The sequence below is a fragment of the Sapajus apella genome, unplaced genomic scaffold (genome assembly GCF_009761245.1).
Source record: "Sapajus apella isolate SASKATOON/1434 unplaced genomic scaffold, GSC_monkey_1.0 scaffold170, whole genome shotgun sequence".
In the NCBI taxonomy this organism is placed as follows: Eukaryota; Metazoa; Chordata; class Mammalia; order Primates; family Cebidae; genus Sapajus; species Sapajus apella.
The window spans coordinates 1525244-1531591 of record NW_022437110.1 but is presented as its reverse complement, the minus strand read 5'-3'; positions in this window follow the sequence as shown (position 1 = coordinate 1531591).

Genomic DNA, 6348 nt, shown 5'->3' with positions numbered 1-6348 from the left:
GGGCTGGCCTCCTGGGTCCGATGGGCAGTTCTGGATCGAGGTGGCCATCGGGGCTGGCCTCCTGGGTCCGATGGGCAGTTCTGGATCGAGTTGGCCATCGGGGCTGACCTCCTGGGTCTGACGGGTCTGTCACACAGCAGCAACACAGGGACGGGCGGCTCTGCCTGAGAACCTGCCTGCACGCTGACCGCATGGCCCAGACCTGCCAGTTCCTGCCTCCCGTGCCTGGCCGGGGCTTGCTTAGTGTCACAGAGACATAGAGTGCAGGGCAGTGACTGGCCTCAGTGCCCAGACCAGCTGGGCCACCTGGGTGCAAATTCTGCCCGCTTTGTGACCCCAGGTGTGCTACTGAACCTCTCTGTGCTCTGAAAGTGGAGCTCTGTTTCCGCCCCTGCCTCACGGGGCTCAGTTAGATGATTTGACCCGGGCTGTGTGGCTCAGTGGTGCCTGGCACATGATGAGCCTCCCTGCATTTGGCTTAGATGGGGATGGCATGGACAGGGGTGGGAGGACGTGGGACAGTGCGGCCTCCCCTCGGGTCCACCACCAGGCTCTGCTCCTACCAGCTCTGTGGACTCAACATGGAGCCTGAGAAATAGAACAAGGCCTGTAACGTGCCTGGAGCCAGCAGCGCAGGGTGGGGGCACCAGGAGCCGCTGCCCGGCCCTCTCTAGGGCAGTGAGTGTTTGCTGACATTGCCATCGGCATTTATCAGGGTGCTTCTGGGTCCAGGCATGGGCAGGTGTCAGTCACCCCGTGTTACAGACCAGAAAGGCAAGGTCCAGGGCGGGCTGGACTTCAAGAGGCAGGCAGGGAGGAGTGGAGAGCCCGGCCGCTCCCTGCCTCTCCCTGAAGCAGAGCTCTGGGTCTGGGAGGAGGATGGGCGGCCGGAGGAGGACCAGCCCCACCCTGGGGCCACGCTTGGTTGCATCTGCCCCTGGGGTGAGCCTGGTGGAGCCCGAGGGGAGCTGCAAAGGGGCAGAGGGGCCTCCTTTCACTTGGCTTGGACTCTGCCCCTGCTCCTGAGACTGGCTTGCCCCGAGGGCTTCTCCGGGAGCCTGGTGTCCTCACTTCAGAGTTCTAGGCACCACTGCCTCTTGCCTGGATACTTGGCAGACCCCTGGCTTGATCGGGGTGGGCAAGGGGCTGTGATAGGAGCCCTGCCCGGGCTGGCTGACCCCACAGTTCATCGCCCAGAGCCTGGCCAGCGGGGGAGTGGGTGGGAGCTGGGATGGGACGATGGGGTCAGTGGGACAGGCTCTGGCTTCTGGAGGCAGGGAATGAGCTGGAGGTGGGGGAGAAGGAGGGGCTGGCGTTGGGTGGGCTGGCGCATGGCATGTGCCCGCTCAGGCCTGTGGGCAGGTCGGGATCGGGGGACAGCCCTGCCCCTGTGTGTTCCTGGCTCCCTCGCCCAGGCAGCTCCCCAGTCCCAGGCTCGCCGACATGGAGTGGAGCCCTCCGCCCTCGTCTCTCTGCCCAGCTCTTGAGCGCTGTCCCACTTCTTTCTCCCAAGGCCTCACCCAGAGCGGAGGCAGGGGCTGGGATGCCCCCCGCCTGTGTCTGGCTGGCGCCCGCTCTCTCTCCTGGCCCCTTTGCTGTAAGTAGGGTGACGAGGGGGCTCCGCCAGGCTTCACAGCTTCTAGCAGCAGCGCACCAGGCACAGGCTCCTGGCTGCAGGTGCCAGTATGTGGGGGGTGAACACGGAGCGGGAGCAGGGCGAGCAGATCCACTTGCAAATGAGCCCCCAGCCCCCAGGGAGGCTCAAGTGAGTCCCAGCCAGCTCACAGGGACCTACCGCAGAGCACCCCTGGGTAGATCGAGGGCGGAAGGGTCTCCTCAGCCTCCCCTCCCCTCCCCTACTGCCGAGGCCTCTGAGGGGCGAGATCTCACAGCCTTCACAGGCAGAGCCCGGTGCCCACTTCTCCTCGGCCCCCAGCCAACCGCTCCCCCACCCTGTGGGTGTGTCCTTGGTCTGTCCCTCTGTGGCCCTCAGCCCCGGGTTCTCCCTGAACTCTCCCTGGGCAGCCTCCCCCTGTCCTGGGGCTTCAGATCCCCCAGGGCACCTCGGCCCCCAGACCCCATCCCTGAGCCCCAGATCTGTGATTCCGTGGTTCCTCTGGCACCTGCTCCACGTCTCTCAGAAACCTCAGATCTCCCAGACCTGCTCTCCCTATGCACCCCTCCCGGGGGCCCTGTGCCAGCCTCCTCTCACAACCGGGACACGGACTTCGGCTACGCCTGGTCCTCAGTGCCTCCAACCCGGCCGCACGGCCACAGCAAGGTCGGGACCCGCACGCTCTCAGGGCCGGTCCAGGGAGAGCCTCTGTCCAGGTGGCCTGGGCCTGGGGGAAGCGTGGCAGTGGAGGGGGGCGGGCGGGAAGGGACTGGCTTAAAATGCAGCATTCGCTTAAAAACACTAAGAACATTTGTTCACCATGAAGTCGGGTCCTGCTCCGGTTGGTCTGTTTTTGGTTTTCACCTGGTTCTCTGGTAATTACCTGGTTCTTTGGTAATCACCTGGTTCTTTGGTAATTACCTGGTCTGCTCTGAGCTGCTTCTGGGCACCTGCCAGCCCCGCGTCCCAGCGGGATTTTCTGAGGCTTCACTTATGCTCCTCTTGGAAGAACCAGAGGGTCTTCTTTCTTCTCAAAGAAACAAATATTTGTTCAGCCTTCTCTGTTGCCCAATTCAGTGCTGGGAGACCTCTGGCCGAGGTGGCCTGCACACCCCAAGCCATGAGGGTTCGGTTCAGGGTCGGTCGGGCAGAGGGGAGCGGGTGGAGGAACGGCTTCTGCAGAGACACAGCCTGGGCGCCACAATCCCCTCAGCTGGGGAGGGCGGATGTGCCATCCTGGAGCAGGTGGCTGTCTCTCTGTGGCCCTGGCTGGGTGCCATGACTTCTGTATAGCAGGGTACCTGCCCACCCAGGGCTCCTGAGCAGTGAGGCCAGGTTGGGCCCTCAGCCCTGTCCTTGGCGGGCAGTGATCTCCTCTTCCGTAAAATGAGGAGAGATATGCCTCTTCCTGGAGGATGAAGTGAGTGGTGTGTGTGATGGTTCCCGGTGCCCAGCACATGGCGGGCTCAGTGAAGCCAGAATTTTCCAGATCTTCTTTAGTTCCCTAGACCCAGGTTCTCAGCTCATGCCGTGTCAGGGCTCTGCTGTGGGAGGGAAGTCAGATGTAGACTGTGCTCTTAAGGGCTTCTGCGGTCCAGGAGGTCACCTACTGTCTGGTGGGTGACTGATGGTCTAGCAGATGATTAGGCCGGGAGAGAGGCAGAGACAGTGGGGGACTCAGAGGAAGGGAAGTGCTTCTAGCTGGGCCAGGGGTGGTTAGGGAAGACTTCCTGGAAGAGGAGGTGCTTAGGGGGACCTGGAAGGGCAGAGAGAACCAGAGATGCAGGGATGAGGATCCTGCCGGCAGGTGTCTGTTGCAGGGGATGACTGTGCGGCCAGGCCAGGGGTGAGCTCCGCTGCTGGCTGAGCTGGTGGGGCGGCAGCGTGCCAGGCTGGGGATGGGGCTGAGGGGCATGGCAGGCTGGCCGCCCTGCTGGGTGTGGGGGACTGGACAGTGGTGCCTTTCAATGAGCCCTCTCGCAGTTCCTGCCCTGGGGTCTCTCTGTAGACCACCCTGCACACACGGACTCCTACTAATGGATGGGTCCCCAGCGAGGAGCGTGAACCCTGTGCAGAGTTCTCGTGCAGCCGAGGACAGCAGCAGCCACCGCAGCCCGCCTGAGACAAGTCCCCTGCAGCAGTGGTGGGAGCCGGAGGCGTCCCAGGGAGCGCAGCGGCGTAGCTTGCAGTTTGGAAATCCCGCCTGTGCCAGACCACCAGCAGGCCCTCTCCTTCCCAATCCATCCCCCTTTTTAATTCTGGGGCCATCAGAGACTTTTGGGGGCCTGGGGTGGGGCAGGGAAGGGTGGTGTGGATGGCTGAGTGGGAGGGAGAGGACGAGGTGAGGCCCCAAGTGGTGGACAGGACTCCAGTGAGTCCACCACGCCAGGGCCTCTGACTCCGAAACATAGAAAGGACCCGTGGCCGTTGTCCCCAGGCCTGAGCTCGCTGGGCCCAGGGCTGCCTCTTGCCCGGGTACTTGGCAGAGCCCTGGCTTGCTCCGGGGTGAGTGAGGGGCTGTGGCGGGAGCCCTGCCCGGGCCAGCTGACCCAACAGCCCTCTCCTGCAGACGGGGCAGTTGAGGAGTGAATGAGTGAGAAGGAACCAAGCGGCCCCGGCGACACGGGTGAGGCTGGGTGACCGGAGGGAGCTGGAGACGGGGCCTCGTGGTGGGCAGTGGCGGGGCCACTGTGTGGGGTGAAGGGGGCTGGGGCATCCTGCATGGCAGAAGCAGAGGGAGTTTGGCGGAATGTTGGGGTGTGGGGCCTGGGGCCAGTGTGGTTTCGGGGCCCCGTGAGGCCTGAGGTTCTCTGAGTGGTCCGGGAGACTGTCTCACAGGCAGCTCTAGGCGGAGACTTCGGACTGAGGCAGAGGCTGCCCGTGCCCTCGGCTAGTCGACTCATCCTTCATCCTTGCCGGGAGCCGGCTCCGGGCTGACAGGAGCCAGTGGTTCCACGTATTTGTCATTAAATAGTGTAGAATCAGATCATGTCCTCGTCCCCGCCACGGTGCGGAAAGCTAACAAGAGTCAGCCCGGCTGCAATCTGCAGCACCAGCGGCTCCCGGTGAATGAATAAAATGGGCGTGAGGGCGAGATGCGAGGTGGCTGAACAGAGCACATCAGGCACCGCGACAATGAGCTTCTTGGGAAAAGAGACCCGGTGTCCTTTGTTGAATCGCGGGAGTGGCAGCTGCGGGGCTGACCGTGGAACCAAAGCGGAGCCAAGGAGCCTTCAGGGAAGCGGGGCTCAGACCTCACCACGAATTGCCGGGTGTCTGTTCGAGTTATTTGTAAACCGTGTGCACACATCTTTTATGGCGGCAACATGTGTGATCAACGTGCATTCACATACACAAGCATCTGTTCTTTTTTCATGGAGCCAGCGGCTAAAACATTTACCAGCACAGCCCTGCGGGGCTGGGGGAAGGTGCCTTGGTGGGGGGTGGGATGCCTGAGGGTGGCGAGAGGGTGTCTGGGAGGCACCCAGGCAGAGAAAGAGAAGGCTAGGGCAGGGCAGGGCATGGCAGGGTGGGTGGTGGCTAAATGAGGGCAGAGCTTACCAAGGAGGGGCTGGAACAAGGAGGAGGGGAGGTGGCTGTGGACATGGCTGGGTGGGAAGGAGGGCCCAGGAGGCAGGGCCACGGTGCTGGGCTGGGAGGAGGCAGCCATGGGGCTCGGCTCTCCTCGCTTTCATTTCCTTTTCTTTCTCAAAGCATGTTCCAGGCAGTCCCCCGACCCCGCCATTTCTACCTTTGTCCTCATCCTTTGTCATCACCCCGCCTCTCTGTTAGTGTCAGCTCACCCTCAACCCTGCCTTTGCTTGTCCCATGCCAACAGGTGCCCGCAGGTGCCCCCGAAAAGAACCTGGTACCAGTGGGATGTCTGCAGTGAGCTTGTAGCCAGGACAAAACAAGAACGCACCTGTGGGTCTGCATGTGAAGCTGGCACGTTTTCTGCGGGACAGACCTCCCCTGCCTGGAGCTGGGACCAGAGGCTGAGGGGAGGGGCTCAGTCCTGGCTCATCAAAGGAGCTTATTGCACCAGCGGAGGCCTGAGAGACAGGGCTGGGCCGAGGACCAGGGCCTGGCTGCCCCAGCCCCCCTCAGACATGCTGCGAGGCCGAGGGAGAGCCCTTTCCTCTCTCTGGGCCTCACCATCCCCACTGGAGGAAGTGAGGCCTGGTGTGCTGGCCTTGAGATTGGTCCCGGTGGTGAGATGGGTGGAATTGCTGTCCCCACGACCCCACTGACCCACCATTCCCTGTCTACTGTTTTATTATTCGTTCGATGAATATTGATTCAGTGCCCACTTGGTGACAGAAAGTAGTGCAAGTGTGGCCTTGCTGTCCTGGGGCCAGCCCTTCTCCCAAAAGCTCATCTATCTACCTGAATCTCTATTCATCCTTCCTCTCAGCTTGTCAGTAAGTCACCGATCTATTTTCCATACTCCCATCTATCTATTCAGCCCTTCTTTTATCTACCCATCCATCCATCCATCCATTATCTATACATGTATCCACCCATCATTCAACCATCATCCATCTGTTTACATATCATCCATCCATCCACCCACCCATCATCCATCATCCATTCATTCATCCATCCATCATCCATCCATTCATCATCCATTCATCCATCCATCCATCATGCATCTAGCATCCATCCATCATCCATTCATTCATCCATCATCCATCCATCATCCATTCATTCATCATCCATTCATCCATCCATCC